General features: G+C 36.5%; 1 protein-coding gene and 1 long non-coding RNA gene across 6 annotated transcripts in view; one reads left to right on the top strand and one right to left on the bottom strand.

Moving 5' to 3' along the window:
• LOC132914258 (myocyte-specific enhancer factor 2) overlaps positions 1–19,431 on the bottom strand; it is an 80,072-nt gene that overhangs the window by 48,723 nt on the left and 11,918 nt on the right. For 4 of the 5 annotated variants that reach the window (XM_060973214.1, XM_060973223.1, XM_060973221.1 and 1 more), the window contains exon 2: positions 4,588–4,646. The gene's annotated coding sequence lies outside the window, so the exon portion shown is untranslated. Of the gene's footprint in view, positions 1–4,587; positions 4,647–8,331; positions 8,498–19,431 lie in introns of those variants that run through there. The other variant, XM_060973217.1, reaches the window with a different exon arrangement.
• LOC132914290 (uncharacterized) lies at positions 1,659–7,057 on the top strand. Its single transcript, XR_009659555.1, has 3 exons — positions 1,659–3,723; positions 6,127–6,300; positions 6,504–7,057. It is a non-coding gene; the product is annotated as an uncharacterized LOC132914290 (long non-coding RNA).

Here is a 19,431-nt window from a genome sequence, read left to right as displayed (position 1 = left end):
TTGCATTATTAAACGAGAAGATGTAGGTATGATATAATCGATCGTGTCGCGTTATTATGTGACAGTGTAAAAGAATAAGATGTATAGCGTGACACGAATATCCTTTTTTGTAAGATATTCGCTCAAATATTTTGACTACGATACATTCTACTTGCTTTACAAGTTTTATAAAAATATTGTGAATACCTTCAACGTACCTTTTACGGCTGAGAAATAATTGTTGAAATTTATCGGGCGTAGAACTGAGATACTCTTTATTTATTCGCGCTTCTTCATAAAGCATGAACGTTATTCGTTAAAAACCTAATGTCACTTACGTCCATAGATAAAGCAAAGAATTTACGATACGATAAATTTTCTTCATCCACGCTTTCACGAGAATCGCCTCTTACTTTGCCAGTACCTACAGCCAAAAATTTATTACGCGCTTCATTCAATTAAATTTTCTATCACCCGTTCCAAACGTTCATTCGACTTTCGACCATCCTTGAATTACAATGAAACTCGAGAATTTCAAAAGTAATTATTCGAGTAATATGTCGAATAAGAAATCTAGAATTTCAGCCGCGCAATCTCCAAAGCCATTCAGTTCCACTTTTTACCGTTCATTCGTGGAAAATTCGCTGTCGTGCTAAGAATTCATCGTTCCTTCAACCACCTTACAAAGTCATAAACATAAACATAAACGTAAACACTCGCCAAATGCCTGGCAATTGAAACTCAATAATAACTTCAATTCAACGCTAAGTCCGAAACCTAGAAAACCTTCGATGTCGACCAACGAAACGAAATTCTATTAAAAATAGAATTTTAGATCCCTTGAGGATCTTAGAAAATGGTGGGAACTTACGTCGGAACGTCTGCGACAGCCATGACGAACCATGATCTCCGAACCATCGATCGTTCCACGCTTTAATCCACGTGGATTCTCTGAACGAATTTGTCCGTAATCACATTTGCCATAATCGCGTCAGAACATCCAAATATTTCACGATCTCGATAGAATTCACGAAGCAATCGAAAGGACGTGGAGCGAACGTCTGTACGACGAACCAAAACAGATGTAGAATCGAACGATACACGCACACACACGCGATGACGATGGTAGAGTGGAAGAAAATCGCGAAGCAACGTTGAAGATGGCTCGACGGATGTCGTTTGAGAGCGACTTATACAGGAAAGTAAGCAAAATGTCGTTGACGAATGACACGCGTCTGTCTGAGACCTGCACGTGAGTGCAAAACAGCCTGAGGACTGTACGATACACGCACGATCACTGGCAGAGATGTATACTGGACCCAAGGAAGTGGCGAAGCAACGTGGAAGATCAACGTGGACGAAAGCCACTGGAAAAGAAAGGGGACTAGGTCGACGTGTACAGACGACGAAGAGAACACGTTTCCTTGATCCTGCTCGGCGTGCAACTGGTCCCGCGTGTACGGCGAAAGATCGGGCATTTAGTGGTGAACCGAGACCAGCAACGGGAAGAGAAAGAACCGAACGAAAACGTAGGTCCGACAAGCGTGAAGAGACAGAGAGAGGAGAGGAATAGAAGTTGCCGGTGTGGCGTGGTGTATTAACAAACCGCGTGAAAAGATCCCAAAAATAATTTCGGCGTGAAGAAATAAATCCGGGTGAGGCGGTCGCGAGGGTGCCTAAAAGAAGGTTCGCCACCGGGTGCCTTCTGGGAATGAAACCGGCATACTATGCTCGAGTTATAAGAAGAGCGGTGTAGCGATCGCATCGGCTAGTCGCTAAAGAGTTTTGCCGCCGCGAAGAACGGGAACCAACTCGACAGAACAGAAATATATTACTCTAGAAACCTATCAGACGTTTTTGGAACACTTGCGAGTTGCTATGGATACGCAGCAGCTTGATGGCGAAAAGCGGAGGAGAGAGGTTAGAAGACTGTCAGACATAATTCGGACGCTTAGGAATCGCTACGCTCGTATGGGAACGTGATGGGGAAGAATGGAAAAACATTGGATAACCTAGAGAGGCTGCTACCAGTATTCTGAAACACCTACGGAAGTTGGCCGATGATGAAGAAAGACGGAGTGGACCGAAGGAAGAGTAACGTTTGATGTAGAGACCTGTAGGAAATGTTTGCAGCGCTTACGAATCTCTATAGCTGCACGGAATCGTGATAAAGAATGGAAGAACGTATAAGAGAACTATGAGAAATATTTGGAATAGCTATGGATACGTTCGATGACGAATAACGGAGAAATGGACCAAGGGAAGAGTAACGTATAGTTTAGAGCTGCAACAAAAACATTCGTAACACCTACGAATCTTTATGGTTGCATAAGATCGTATTGAAGAATGGAAGAGCGAATGGAGGGAAGAAGAGTGGATAATCTAGAACATAATCAGAGACCTTTGGAACGTAATAAATTGTATCTATGGATACATAGGCGTTTGATGACAAAGAACGAACCGAGAGAACAGTTTAGGGATCAGTTAAGCATATTCGATGCATCTACAAATCTCTATGAGTGCGGAGGAAGAATCTGTCTCAAACGTTTGAAAACGTGTACGTACGGATACGCAGAACCTCAAGGACGAAGAACTAAAGTGTGAACGAAGGGGATGCTGCAATCGGACATCTACCAATCTTCATACTTAGAAAGAATCGTAATGACGAAAGATAGGAAACCAAGTGGAGAACGTATAATCTGAAAACCTACCAAAAATATCTGAAACACCTACATAGGAATCTCTACGAAGGCACGGAATCGTGACAAAGAACGAACAGAAGAAATCAAAGGAAAAACGACGTATAATGTAGAAGAGAGCCAAAAATATTTGAAACACCTACGAGTACCCACGGAAGCACAGAAGCTGGATGACGAAGTACAAACAAAGGGAATAGAGACCAATCAGACATATTTGGAACACCTACGAATCTCTAAGAGTGCGCAGGATCGCGAAGACGAAGAATGGAAGAAAGAACGGCGAGAAGAAGGAGAAAAGATGGTGTCTAGAGACCCATCAGACATATTTGGAACACCTACGAACGTTTCTATGAACGCACAGGGTGGAAACCTGAAACACTGGATACCGGTTTGCAGTAGTCGTTGTTGTTGTTGTTCTAGTTTGTTGTTTGTATAGAGAATAGTCGACGTGAGAGAGAAGAGATAGTGATGAAGAGACCGAATATGCCGATGTGGCAAGGCTCGAGACGCAACGGCCACAAGGCAAAGGCAAGGCAAGCAAGCAAGGCACAAGCAGGCAGGACTTACCTCTGCTGTTTTTAGAACTCCACTCCCAGAACTGCGCGGGTCGAGCCGAGCCAAAACCAAAATACCACCGATATAGCTTTTCTGCGATGGTCTTTGTGTGCGCGACCAACCAGCTCTTTCCTTAGGACGTCCAACCGGCTTGCACCGGAGTCGAACGAACTAACCTTACCCTGACACGAGTCTACGACCACGAACATGGATGATGATGACGATGATCGAGACGACCAAGACGAGAGTTCAGACATTTCGATGGTGCATATAATAGTTTGAAGAATTGAATAATTCTGTTATTCGGTTGTTCGATGAAAGAAACGTTATCGAACCAAGTATCGGAATGTTGGAGGATATCGAGGGTGGTTCTGTTCAAAACGACGACCAAGAATAGAAAAGTTTCCAAGGTGCATCGAGAGAAACTGTAGTCGTATTGGAATAATTTTTGTTGCTTTGAAATGTTGGAGGATGTTCAAGAATGTCGAAGGTGATTTTAAAACAAAAAAAAAAAAAAAAAAAAAAAGAAAGAAAAGGAAAAATAATAAGAAAAAAGGAAGGAAAAATGAATGGACTTTCGTATTACGGGGTTCTTGTAGGTGATATTGGTATGAGACAGTGATTTGTGAAAGGGTTATCATAACTGTAATTAATGGAGAAATTGACAAATTGGTTTCTTATATTGAAAGATGTTGAAGGTGATTTTGCCAAAATGAATTCTCCTTTTATAAAATATTTGTAGGGGTAGTTAAACCTGGTACGAAATAGTGATTTGTGAAGGGTTATTATGATTGTAATTGAGGCAGGAATTGGCAAGTTGAATTTAAATAATGGAATAATTTGGGTATTTAACTTTTGGTTTGAAGAGGTTCCGTGGAATATTCTTGGCGTGTATTGACGGTGATTAATATCTTGAATAATGAATTCTGGTTTTTGAGAGAATTTCCAAGTAGCTTGTCGTTAAAGTTTCATTGAATACTTATTTTGGAAAATTTTGAGATTTTTAGAAAATTGTTTTGAAAGGTAGTGTGTGAGTAGTGCGCAACAAAGTATTTATCGAAGCTGCAAGGGACTTTCTGCTTCGAAGAAGTATCTCTTTTTCTTTTGATAACCCAGTGACACCAGATAAACTAATTTCTTTGATTCACCATTTATTATATATTTTTACATAGAATATTATTTTTAAATATAAAATACTATCATTGTTTATGTCTGTTAGCGTACTCACTTCGTTTATATTGCCGATTGTATTACGATTTACGAGCGAAATTTTCATATACTTCTACGCATTTTTCTTCAATATTATCTAAGTTCAACTTTTTCTCTTATTGTCAAAAAATAAGCCACGAGTTACCTTTCTATTGCATGTAGGAGCCAAGATCCAGGGTCGGTGTTGCATTCACGACGACGGTCCTGAAACACAGAAAAAAAGACATTCTTGATTTTTGAAAATTGTAAAATTCAAAGAAAAGCACCCAAGTTAATATTTACTTTATCTTTTATAAAAAAAAAGAAAGAGATCACAGCAATGACAATATTAAAGTTATAGTTTATCACGAGCCACGTGAAAATTTTCATCCGTCGGAAAGAAACACTCTGGAAGACTCGAGCTTCTGAACCTTCAATTTTCTGAACATTCCAACTAATATAACTCTTTACTTTCACTTTACATATCACTTCCAATTATCAGTTTATAATTATCAGTTTATACTACTGCAGTTACTTGTTCACAGAAGAGAGACAAGAAATTGTACATAATTCGTGCAATAAGTAAATTAAATTTAATTAAAAGTATTTATTATACATTCTTTCACGAACTGCCAGGGATCTATGATTACGAATAATGAAATAACAATATAGAAAGACACACATGTGGAATTATTTCTAATATTGACTTCTATCGATCGAACTTTCAACACTCCTCACACGAGATAATTCGAATTGAAAAAGGCAATAGAACATTACTCCAAACTAGCCCAAACCTAAATCAAACCTAATCTAAACTCAACCTCTATTGGAAAAAGGCCGATTAAGATCGTAAAATAATTGGAATCCAAGAATTACAAAGGAAAACCAAAAGGTTGCAAATCAAACAATAGCAAACTAACTCAAACCAATCCAAACCAAACCCAATCGCCGCAATTAAACCTCGAAAAAATGATTATTCTCAAAATGAAAGAACAAATAATACTAACCAACCAAATAGTTGAAATTGGAAAATGAACCAAGATAGGAATATCCCGTGGACTTATTTTATTCAAACCAGCTCGATATAAATCGAGCAGAGAGATGGCAAACGACATGACGTAATGTAATTCCTATCCATGCCTGTTCTTTCCAACTAAAAACCGATTTTCTTCCATCGGTTTGCCTCGAAGCATAGGTTTGTGAAATTCTCGACGATCGAAATCCGCGGCAGCTTGTCGTAACGTCCAAGTTTCCATAATTACTCGAGGGCAATTGGATCAGCGAAGCACCAGTCACGCTGGAAGATTCGAATGAATTCTTTATGCCATCTTCTCCGTTCACCGTATTCACCTTTAATCGGGTTAACGGAGCATGGAAGCTTCTCCAAAATAGCGGTCGTTATTAATTTAAGCCACTCTTAATACGGTTCCATACTGCCTGCCACCACGAAAATCGTTATCGTTCGTTCTGTCTTGCTTCGATCGGAATGAATCGCCATTTGAAAGATGGCAGAGTTCGAAAGTTCACACTGTTGTCCATTTATTTTTTAACAGATTATTGGATACAGTATTTGGGTTGTCATATCAACGTTATATGAATGTCGTTTAGGAGATGACACTGTTTGGGCGTTTATAAATAATTTCCTTTACGGTATATGAATATCTATCAAGAGATTTTTGAATGGAATAGAATAATTTTTGTGCAGGCATATACGGAAGAGAAGAAATTTGAAATTTCCATTCTTCAGGGGATTATCGAGTATAGTGTTTGGGCTAAAATATTCTCAATGAATATAAATATTTTAATGGATATTGATACGATATGGATATGAGAAATATTTCAATGGATGAAGTGATTATTGTGCAGAAAGAAAAGAAAGGTAGGAAATTTCCATTTTTTTAGAGAATTATTGTACAGAGTATTTGAGATCAGATATTTTTCTACAAATATCTCTATAGAAGATAATGATTTTTATGTAGCAACATAAGATTAGATTTTTTTACGATACACTAAAGAATAAGAAATGGTATTAGGAAAATTATATAATTTCGAAGGTTGTGTAACAAATTGCCCAATTTTCAGTTACCAATCGTACCACTACCGATCGCTCGATATTTTTTTAAACCGTCTTCCACTTCCTCTTCAACGTCCACCATTATTACAGCAGAATACATACGTCAGAGAAGTGTCAGCTCAAAAAGCGAGCCAAATCTTGAAGACCAACTGATTCATTGATGAGATCATGCAACTAAAACCAGCACGGTCGTGCCAAAATACCCGGAAATTTTCTCTTTTCTTACTTGGAAAAATCATATATAATATATTATTATATTAGTTACGTGGTCATCGAATTATCGGAATATATCTCCATTCTACTGTAACTCCTGTCTTCTTAGAAGAATTGCAAAGCTTCAGATCATGAAAGTTTCAGGTCGTCAGATGCAAACTTCGTTTTCGAGGAATTCTGAAGCTTTTGGTTTCCAAATCCAGAAGTAAAAATTTTACATCGCCAGATCTAAGCAAATTAATTTGTATATTTAGAAATCCGAAATGCGGAGTGTGAAGTTTTAGGTCATTAAATCTACAGAAAATTGAAGTTCTAAAACAATTAACATTAAATTGACATTCACGATAAACGTTTGGAATAAAAATAATAGTGGCAATAACTGGCGTCTTTAACAGAATTTTACATCCGCAGTTCATCAACTTCAAGAAGACTAACATCTTAATTCATTAATTCCAAATATGAAATTTACATATTCAAAACCTATTAGAATAATTAATCCTGGTAAATACTATAAAAAAACTAAAATTTCATAATTGAAGACAACGTTAACATTAATTTAAAGAAATTTGAAATCGTTAAGTCAGAAAAATTGAACGAACAGTCGACACAGTTGGCGAAGAAACGAAGTTTCCAGGGTGAAACAAAGGCGACAATAATTTTTGCCTTCGCCGAAGCCGCCGACTAGGAAAGAGGAAGGCATAAAACGACATTGCTCTGGATCGGCACGTGCCACTCGATAAATCTGTCGGCAGCTGACGGCACAGCCGGCTGCAGCCTCCCGCCTGCACTTGCGCTTTCTCCCTTCTTTCTCCCCTGTGTCTTAACGTTTCTTCCGCCCCCTCCTCAACCTTCTTGCAATCCCTTCGCTCTTACGTGAACTCCTCGCGACCCTTCTTCGCGGCCACGCCAAGCATTACATGTATCTTCGTGACTGAATGCTAGGATCACATCTTCGAAGCATTACATTATAATTGGATGCGTATTTTTATTTACGCAGAAGTGCCAGAACACACAAAATTCTCACAATATACAAAAGTATATAAAATACGCAAAGTTTATCAGCTATTATAATATGAAATTTCTGCCACTCTAATTATAATAGATTTGTCCATTTATTAAATGAATATTTGAATTAAAACATTCGCTGTTAATTAAAATATAGCGAATCGCCACTGAAATTGTATCTTTGTCCGTGAAGAACGTCTTTATTTTAAGTAATAATCTTTCCTCTTCAATACTATTTTGTTTGTCTTTCACAAATGCACATAACCTACACTGTAAAAATTGCGTCAGCGTTGGTTAGCGTTATTACTCGGACAATGGAATTGACGCACAGAATGCGTCAATAGCAGCGAATGTTAATTAGTACCCCTGGAACCGAATTTTGTTCAGCTATGTTCTCTTTTCGTTAACTATTTATTACAGAAACATGCTTCTTCTAAAGTTTTTACAAGAAAGTATAATGTACTAAAAAAATGTATTTCATTAGAAGTCATGGAATTTGTAAATTAGAACCTCCATAAATATAATATAATACGTATAGATAATTAAAGAAAAATACATCGATAATGCGTTACTAAATTTTAGATCGTACGTAGCCATATTACAATAAATGATCCTAACCTTCACCCACAGTATTATTCGTATGATGAACCTCTTTTGCTATTAATATTTTCCAAATGCGACTGCGATTGCCTTTATGTTAACAAGGTTTCCACGATAAAAAGGATAAAATATATGATAAAATACATAATAAAGATTTCAAAATATATTGAGATAATAACAAATTCAATATACACAACGTGATTCACGGGAGTGCCAACATGCGACTACCGAAGTTCCACTTCCCTCTCCAATTAGATCTATTCACCTTAAGGTGGTGTCGCTACAAGCGACTGCAACACACAGAGCACACTTTTCCTGAATTACTAAATTCTTAGAACTTTTAAATTACACGTATGTGTCTAACAAGAATAAGACAAAATATATTTCGATCTTTTTAAATTACTTTCTTTACGATTCTTAAACCTTCCCTAGTACCTTTAAATATTTCTACAATTAATAAATTATCTTCATACTAATTAATATTTTCTAGCAATTTTTATACAAAATATAGTTAATGATACAGGAAAGGATTAAGATTTACTTCATCAAATTCTATATTCTCTTTCATCTATTTTTCCTATTTACTACCTATCTCATATGAAAGTGGCTTATATAAAAATTATTATATAAGAAACTTAAATATTATTTAAGTCATTCTGAATCACTTTAAAGTAATTCTGTGTATTTTGCAGCAAGTATAATAAAGGAAAACTACGTGTCTAGAACTTCATTGACGTGTAAGAAACAAACATATCAAATTTCAAGATACGTTTCAGGATTACGTAAGAGAAGATTCACGAGGAAAACAGGAAACGAATTTTCTAACTGAACCATTACGTTCTACTTTACGACAAATAATTGTAGATTCGTTTCTAGGCCCACGTTCTAAACGATCCAGGAGGGCCTGCATCCCCAAGAGAACGTGTGCACACGTGCATAATCCACGCTATAGCTTAGCACGAACGACGATGCTTCAGTGAAGGGCTTCTATGCTTCTACACACGCGTTCATTCGTGCCTGGATTACTCCGCTTGAAGCTAAACATTGTAACATAGTGGAATTTGGACGAATTTCAAACGAAGATACGAATTTTGCCTATTACATCACCAAATTACTCATTACAACTTGTTTCTTTCTTCAATTTTTACATTCTTTTCGAGAGAATTTATCTAAATTTCAAATTCGATCGAATGTAAGTTTAAGAGGTTACAAATTCCCATTTGTTACAATTAACTATCGTTATGTTATCTGTTACAATTCGAAATCGGTTCCTACTTTTCATACTTTTTAGCGAAATTTATCTAGATTCTAATTTAGATATTTAAAATGGAACATTAAAAATTTATATAGTTACCTTTTTTTGGAGATGTTACGTATAACTGATGTCCTGAAGAGGTTATGTTTAATTAAAGGATAATTATTGGTTTTATGATTCAGAATATTTAACATCTCGTATATGAGGTTGTCTCTCGATTTTAGCAATCGGTATAAAGAATTTAAACATATTAACTTTTCTCTACATTCCTTACTGTACTGTTACACTTTAACCCTTGACATTTTCTTAACCCTAACAATTTCCTTGCACAACGAAAGACTTACGTTTAAGATCCCACGCGTTGCACATAACCTCAACCCTATCTTACAATAACCGTCTATGAAAACTTTCTACCGGCAAATACCAAAAATTAAAAGTCGAACTATATGAAATATTTTTTCTGATTTTTTTTCTTACTTAAAGAAAGTAATTTATGCCGAAGTTCAAAGTATAGCGATTGGTAATTCAAAATGCTAGTTGAAGATTATTTTATATGAACCGTGATTATCTAATTTAAATTACCCGAACTTTATCAAATATAGCTGACATCAGTAGAAACGTAATAATCAGCACAAGACGTTAAAGCTATAGAGATGTTTCGGTACGCAAAGTTCATAATGAATCTTCGAAACTTAAACTTTATCAAAATGTTATCTTTGGAAGCCAAACTGCTCAACTCTACTTGTTACCAATTTCACAATTTCATTACATAAATATACGATTAATATTGAATTTTCCAAAAACAAATTACTTACTTGCGTGCTTTCATTTATTACAAGAAAATGATGTAAATAATAAGAAATTTCAAAGTTTTAAAAATAATGTTTTCAACATCGTCATTTTTTTCTGCTTCCCGATTTATGGAGTTAATCAATGTGTGGCTTCTGAAACATTGCCTCGTATACTCATTACTTAGCTACTAATGATTAGCACCAATACAAATCTAACAATCGATACTAAGTGTAATAATTATGCAAATTTGTTCATACATAAAGGTCAGAATAAGTCTTGGAAACGTTTAAAAAAGTCATCCTCGAGAATCATCCCCGTGAGCGAGGCCGCAACTGCGCGTTAGCAACAGATGGAAAGAGCCGTGGTGCCGCGTGTCGCATATTACGTATCGCTCATAAAACGGCCAGTTATACGCGTACACACGGTACACGCTTCATCGATCAGCGTTACTTGCGTCACTGCAAGCCTGTCGTACACCTATAGCCAACGCAGTTTCTTTCTTCCCTTCGATCCACCGCGAAACTAATACGAAAACTAATTAATTAGAAAACAAACAAATAATAGCAACTTGGGCGACCCAGAAAAGAAAAGGAGGAATAAAAACCTAAAAGAAGAAAAAGACTTTATCATTTATTCCTATTCTTCTCTTTCTTATTATTATTATTAGTATTATTATTGCGTTAAGCTTTCGCTCGTTACAAGCTTAGGTAACAAGCGGATTACAAGTATAAGCAAAAGAATGGAAAAAGAAGCTTTCTTACGATTTTATCCCCATTAACAATAGAATAACGACTTTCTTTGTTGCGCTGATACGCATATCGATCATAACCCCTACAATTTCCAGTTTCAACTGGAAACGAAGACTTTTAAGTCACCCAGTAGTACAAATCGAGGGGAGGATCGTCGACTAGGAATCGTTCGCGGGCTAGAACGAACCCACGAGCCACGAGAGATGTTGGCGCGAGTGCAACGCGCCATATTCTTTGTCCTATGACACGACGATGTTAAAGCTCCGTGGCTAAAATTAAACGCAGCCGCCAGGGCTGAGTCTAAGACCGAGGCTGAGCAGGAGCAGCCGCCAGAAACCAGAGCACGTGCTTCAACTAAGTGACGTGTGCCTTCCTCCCCCTCCCCCGCTCCGCCACGTTTTCCGTTCACGTTCCCTTTACCCCCTTCACTCGTTCCCTCCCATTCTCAACCCCCCTCTCTCTCTTTCGTTTTCGAGAAAAATCGAGTTTGAAAACTTGTCAAGCGTACTTGAACTTGGCTAATTATCGACTGGGTTTGAGTAAATATAATCAGCAGCAGGCTTTTCTACATGCGAAAATAAGACAAAAATGTGGAATCAAATTGTCTCGTACGACGCTTTGTCTGCGAGGCAAATAAATTAGCAAGTTTATTACACGCTTGTAATAGGTCAACTCTTAATTAAACTCTGTTTTCTTCGAAACAGAGCTTCACACGTAAACGTTTTATTCCACCTATATTCCTCCTGTATTGTGTATGAAGATTCGCAAGTACAGGTGGATAAAACACGTAGATAGGTTCGAAGACGTTGGAGCTGCGACTAGCCAAGCAGAGAAGCGAATAAAAGCAGGCAATTATTTGTATGACGTTTGGTATGCAAGATATAACGAAGAGGAATTTTTGGTGGAACGTGTACGCGACTTAGTGATACGGTTGGGCTCAGGGGCAGATTGGTTGCAATCTGAGGAGCTTCGAGATTGTTAAAGCTTAATCTGTTGGGCGTTTTAGGACTATATTGCTTTGGCTGAGCTTTGGAAATTTGTGGGTATTGTAGCGCATCTCGAGAGTAACCTCTTTGCGGGGATCGATAATGAAATTTCCGTGGATAATAGTAATCAATAATGAGGAGATTATTAAAGCTAGTTGAAATTAGAGTAAATGATAGAATCGATATATACATGAGCATTAGAATTATGCCCGATTTCGAGAGTGTTACTAAAATCAATAATTAAATCTATGTAAATAATTAAACTAGTATTATACTATAACTGATAATATAATTGGAAGCAACTTTAGAATAGACATTAATATCGATATCGAAATTGATAATTGAGCCGGTAAGTGGATCAATGCTATTTTATAATCGATGCTCGAATCGATATCAATTTCAATATCGATATTAGTCTCTATAATCGAAACGATTTTCATTAAAATCGAAATATGTAATGCAAGTTGGTCTAATTGCCGTTATATCGACCAAACGATCGATCAATATCTCGCGTGCGAGTAAACCGAACTGAGGGAGCTGATACAAACATCCTGCACCTCACACGTGGCCTCAACCGACTGTAGGACACGTGTTCCTCTCTCCTACAGAGACATTTCCCCATAAAATCAGCCTTTCGATAACCTATGAACATCCTAATAGAAATTTGATCTGACTCCGTTTAAGATTCTCTATTCCACCAACAGCACGACCAAAATTCAATTTCTTTACATAGGGATTAATAGTTTCAATTTCATTCGCCAAACATTTCTTTTATAATATCTTCGCCTATTAGATTGAAACCCAACCTAGAAAATTGGATCAAGATTTACTCGGGCATCATAAGAAATGTCAACCATTGATTCTATTATAATTTCCATTATGTTCGTACCAACTACTTGTTTTAGAAACACCTCTACTCTATTATCCAATCCCTTAACTTGCTAATCCTCAGCCCTAGAAGGTACGATTCTTAAAATCTCAGTGACAATAAACAAGATTAAAATGTTCCCTCTTTTCTGAAAGACATAATATTCTATGAGAGAATCTAATCCCTTGAAATATTACCACTTTTCATCATTTAGTATTTTAGTATTTTCACTATTCAGTTAATAACCACATGTGTGCAGTTGACGTTGCTTTACTGTCTGTCGTATGACTCTATCAAGACTGTTGTCATGCGAGTCTATAGAGAAGAAAAAAGAAAAGCAAACAAAAGATTGAATTGAAATGAAAATCAGAGAATCTTGATAGAAATAATGAAGAAAAAAATTTTTATTTTAATGAGAATGGTAGCGGATAACGTGGCGGGAGGGCAGTGCAAGGAGTCGTAGCCTGCACGTAGGACCACACGTCGTCGGTTATAGGACCCCATGGTTCGCCATGGCCAACGCGACGCGACCAGACACATATTAGAACGATCTGAGTCTCGGTATGTTCTCTGGTGTGCACAGAAACGAAACTAAAATGTTCACACGTGTGAAAAATAACGAAAAAGAATCAACTGTTATGTGGTGAAATTCCTAAAATTCACCAAATTTTATGGAGTACAATATATATCATATTTTTGTTTATTTGATTTTCTTGAGTTATCGCCACAAGTTTTATTAGCTCTTTCGCACTTTCTTCGCCAGATACGCAATTGGTGTTTAACGAAGCCATGCCGGCTAGCAAGGTCACATCTATCTAACGAGGTACGTCTAATAATTGATACAACGATTGCTAACAAGTACAGAACTGTGAAACCGGTCGAGTAAACAACAGAGAATGTCGAAGGAAATGTATCCAGATAGGTGGATAAATTGTTTTGTATTGAGTGTTGAGATAATCAATTACGATTCAATTGTAGCGTGAAATGTTTGTTTTAATCGTTTCAATAAAATGATCAGATTGTTAAGAAATGATTTATCATAGTATTAGTATAATATAGTACAAATACATTTATCCTATATCCCAATATAAAACTGATTTTAATGAAAAAATCTCTATTCTATTTTTTTCTAAATAATAAACTTAATTTTGGAGAAAGGTAACGCAGAATCTTTAACTCATATTTTTGTAAAAGTCATAGATCTAAGCTACAAACCCAACTTCCCAATTTTTATCCCTCAATTCTTCTAAAAATTATAAACCTAACTCTAATATAAAAAGGAAACCCAGATTCTGCATTCCATATTCTCCGAAAAACCTAAGAATCCTTTGACCAAACGTAAGTCCAAAGCCAAAGACCAAAGTTACGATCACGGAAGAGGAAGAACAGAAAGAAATGACTAAAACGGGAGAAAATCTTCCAAAAGCTTCTATAACTGATCCAATCTCACATTCTCAATTCCAGCCAGCTAAGCTAGTCGATATGATTTTAATAAAAAATGTGGCAGATCGAAGCAACTATAAAGCTATCGTGAAAGTACAGAGCCATCCGCAGAGATTCTTCTGCAACTCTGTGTGTCCCTGTTTGAGGCGCGCGCAAACTGGAGCTTGAAACGCGATACTCGACGCGCGAGACGATACGCGGGCCGATTCTACTCGAAGCGAAGCAGAATGAACGCCGAGGGCCGGCGAAAAGAGAGGGAAAACGAGGTGGCGTGAAGGAAGAGGGTCGGGAAAAGAGGAAAACAAGAAGAGGGAGGCTCGTGAGTTGAGTGAACGCACACTCGAGCCGCGTGTACGCGGGAAGGGAGAGGAAAACCAACATACACGTACATACATAAACACATATAAAGAGAGCGAGGAGAATCTCGCATGAACTACGTTTATTCCAAACGTAGACTCTCTCAGTATTTTTCTTCTTCTTCTTCCATTTCTTCTTCATTTTACTCTTATTCATATTTTTCTTCTTTTAAAGGCTTCGTTCAGGGAAATGGTTTCGCACGAAAGAATTTTCTTAAGAAAAGCTTCTGTCTGAACCCTTTGTGTTTGACTTTACTGGTATTTGGCATTTTTATTTTAATTGATTTATATTTCATATTCTATAAAATAGCTTCAACGGCTTTGACTGCGATTTTATACTTTTAGAAAACTTTGTTACGTATAGACACACATTTTATAATTATTTGATATCTCGTATTTTTTCGAAGTTTTTATAATAACTAGATTGCACGTGCTTATGCAATTCGTATTTTCATGCGAACAATGAAAAACGTAGGACGTAGGCGGGCAGATAGTTTTACTTACTGAATGGAATAACAAGAGAGTATTGTGTTTACTTTTATTAAATTTTGGTATATTATACCAGAAATTTCTGTATAATTACTAGGACTGAGGATGTTTATGCGTTTATAAAAATTTCAAATGTACAAAAATATCTAGAATAATATATAAAAAGAACATTAACTACATTTTCATCTGGAAATAATTATTTATATTATAGTATTTTATATCATAGATTATATCTTAAAAACTATGAATTTGTAGATGAATGATTATAATATAATAATTATGTTTGCATGTACAGCTCCATTATTTTATATATATAAATAAATATATATATATATATATATTTTTATTCGCTTACTAATTTTAAAAGTAAATAATAGGTTTAATATGCTAAGAGTGGAAAAAAATGGAACAAAATACAGCGCCGAGTCCAGCAAAGAAGTAAGAAATGCGATTCGATACGGATTTTATTTTACCAGGCAGGTGAGAACTAATTAATTTGCACAGAATACAGGATAATTTAGCGGCGAAAGATTCGAGATAATTATGAGAACTACTTTTTACGTATAATGTGATGTAATAAATGATATTATGGAAATTAGGTAATTAACTCATAATAAGTAGTATAAATTGGAAAGAATCTAAAGGTTGATGAATAGAACAAGGAAGTTTTTTCTAATGTTTGATGTCAATGGCTTTTTTATGTAAAAAAGTGCATATCCTTTTTTTAACGATATTATATCAATTTTTGTAGAAGTGATTCATGGAAATTGTTGGAATTAATTGATGATTAAATTATATATACTGTTTAATGTCGGTTTATATCTTTTTATAAAGTTCAAAGACTTTTTTTACTTTTTCATTTAGAATAATATTAATTTTTCTTTCATTGATGGATGTAAAGAGAATGAAAAGAAGTCTGATAAAAATGGTATTTCTTTCCTAATACCACTACCTACATTCGTATGAATATTTTTCATACCGCTTAAACGACATATTGTAACTCTTCTACAAATATTCATACCAATATGAACAGTGATATGGAATACATGAAAAGCTGTCGCACCACCTACACTTCTTTGAAATATTCTATTCAAGAACTCAAAACGATCACCTACATAAAATACCTTGTTTTCATGCCACGATAATAAAATTCGGAGAAAGAACGAAGATCCTACCTATGTACTTTACAATATAAAACAAGGCTCCTCTTCTGTCCTGATATCCTTCCCATATTTAATAATACGATTATTTATCCATAGAATCTATTATTCAAATATACTCAATAACTGATCAGCCACACTATATTATTGAACTATGAAGAAAGGCAGTATTATCTATTTATTGATAACTCTTTTGCCCTTCGGAGTTTGAAGGACTTACATTCTTATATCTAGTTTTCTCTATTCGCTATTTATCTATTACCAACATTATGTACAAAGATATAGTAAATGAAAGAAAACGACAAATAAATACTATTACATAATTGCACGGTATTATTTCAATTCTTCAAAAATATATCACTTTTGAAGGATAAGATAAAGAATAGTATCCAACCAGGAACTTTTGCACAGCATTTATCCATTGTGTAGTTAATATTTTGGGTCTTGGTTTAATGTGAGAAGATAATGCTAGAAAATATTAAGAGTATATTTATTATGTAGTAAGCTATGGAAGTTTATGCTAATATAAATTGGCTTTCTAACATTAAAACTACCAGAGTACTTGAAATGACCAATTTGTAATTCTTCATAGAAATTCTACAAGTTTACAGGCTAACAAACTATGAACGTACGTTATGAATATACGGCAATTTCCCATAAATTCATTGTTTAATACCTAAATTATCAGAGTAGTTAATAAAACAACACATTTGTAATTTGTCATAGAAATTTTGTAGATTCATAATGGCGCATTTCCAAGATTACAGCGAGCTTTAATTAAATTTTACCAATTACTGCCTTCTTCTCTAGTCAGCTCATTTCCTTTCAATTTTTCCACATCCAATAACCAAGAAGATGAAGAAGAAGAGGAAGAAGAAGAAGTAGAAATAGGAAAAGAGATAGAAGAAGAAGAGACAGAAGAAGGAGGAGGTGGAGAAGAAGGAGAAGAAGAAGAAGCAAGAGAAGAACAAGGAGGAAGACGCTCCTGAAGCAAGATGTCCCCGTGAAACTCTCCCCTGGTTCTTTCCTCGAACTTACCATGGATTCTCTCTTCCTCTCCCTTTCTACGCGTGTGCACGCGTCAAACGCACACAGTAACCGGCACGCAACACGTACATACAAAACGTGTGTAGAGAGGGGGACACGCGGCGCGCGTGTATTGCTCGAACTAGCAGAGGAAGAGAAGAGAGGAGAAACGAGCTGGCAGATGTTGGGCGCGTGCGGCGTCGAACCTTTTAAGGCGCGATCACTGGACGCCCGGCGTCGCAACGGCCCTCCCCGCGTCGCTCTCGCCCCCACCAAAGTCCACGGCTCTCCTCGGTCCGTCTCTCTTGCTCCTTCGCTACACTCTCCACTTCGGACACCTTGAGAACAGACAAACCACGCGCGCCACACCAGCCTCCGCGAAACTTCATCTACCTCTTCTACTTGCCTTCCTACCGCCTTCCTTGACGCTACAATCCTCTCCTTCCGTCGCGTACCACACCGCACGGATAGAGGCAGTCGAGCCTTTCCACTGTAATTTGCTTCGAGCCTCTTCTGCTCGTTTTTCTGCCTTCGCTTTGCGCTCGGATCGGTGGATTCGTGGTTAGGCTGTTGGTCCGATTGTGAGAGCGTTTGGGGAGGTGGAACAGGGTCTGGGATGGGAGAGGTTTGACGAGGATTAAGGTGAGATTATGTATGTGGGTGATAGATTTTACGGGAAACGGGGGATTTAGTTCTCGCTGTGGGAGTTTTCGTTGTGGGAGTTTTCTAGGGAAATTTTTGTAAGGGTAAAGGTTTGGTACAGTTTGTTGGAGATAGATAAATTTTTTGACCAACAGAAGAAGATATTTTGTCAATTTTATATGTTAGTGTCTTTAGACAGAATGTTGCGTTTGGGGAAACAAAGAATTTGGATTTCGCTTTGGCAACTTTTAAGGGAAATTTTTGAACGAGGCTTCAGAATTATTGTTAGAGTTGAAACTAGTTTTTGGAAAGAAAGAAGAAAGATCAGAAAACTGTTTTGAGAAAAGATAAGAAAGAGTGAGAGCTGTATTGTGGAATATGTTGCAACATAATTGCCAGTTTTCGTATACTCGGTTGGTTTAATCTGAATTCAGAGATAAAACATGGTCTTTAAAAGAAATAATAATAAGATACAATTTCAAGTATGACTAGAATTGACTTAAAGCTCAAGTTCCACTAAATAGAAGATTTTTGGTTGAACACAAGTAGCTAACATAATGCAAGAAAGATGAGGATAACATTTAATGAACACGTCTCTTCGAAACCACATTCCAAACAACCTAATGACGCCCAAATACCTTAGATAACATTAGCACCAGTGTTACAAGCTACTGGTTCCTAGTCATTCAAAACGCTCAATCCCTTTATACACAGCCATGTTAAGTCTATACACCCACGAAAGTAACATTTCAAGTATAATACAGTCTGCCCACGAAAATTACATTCCAAGTATAATAGTTTGCTCACGAACGAAACATTCGAAATATAATAGCTCGCTAACGAAACAAATATTCCAAGCATGTACACTACACTGGCAATTGTTAAAGAATCTCTATCGTGAACATTTCTATTTCATCTCAACGAAGTTATCATAGTCTTAAAAATAGTCGAAAAAGTCTTATAGGCTTAATGGATTAACGATATTGTGGCGAAATAATCTTACAGACTTGGTAGATTAACCATATCGTGACGAAAATCAACTTCGGCGCAATCATTAAAAAAGAAATTTACAAACATAAAGATACAAAAATCAAAATGGCACCGAAAACGCGTAAATGCGAACTTTCTTTAGCTTCGGAATTTGTACGTTCTTTATTCATAAATATCTCTCTAGATGTTAGTTCCTTAAGGAGCATCTCACTTGTATCGTACCTTCCCAAGTCGCGTTATACGAGAACGGTAACAATTTTTCAATCACAGGGACCTTGTCGTTATTACCTGGTAAACAAGTACCAAAAAGAAAAGAAAAAAGATAAAAAAAATATAGGTAATCAGGGATGGAAAGAAAGAAG

Source organism: Bombus pascuorum, chromosome 14 (genome assembly GCF_905332965.1).
Source record: "Bombus pascuorum chromosome 14, iyBomPasc1.1, whole genome shotgun sequence".
NCBI lineage: Eukaryota > Metazoa > Arthropoda > Insecta > Hymenoptera > Apidae > Bombus > Bombus pascuorum.
This window is presented reverse-complemented; position numbering and strand designations above follow the sequence as displayed.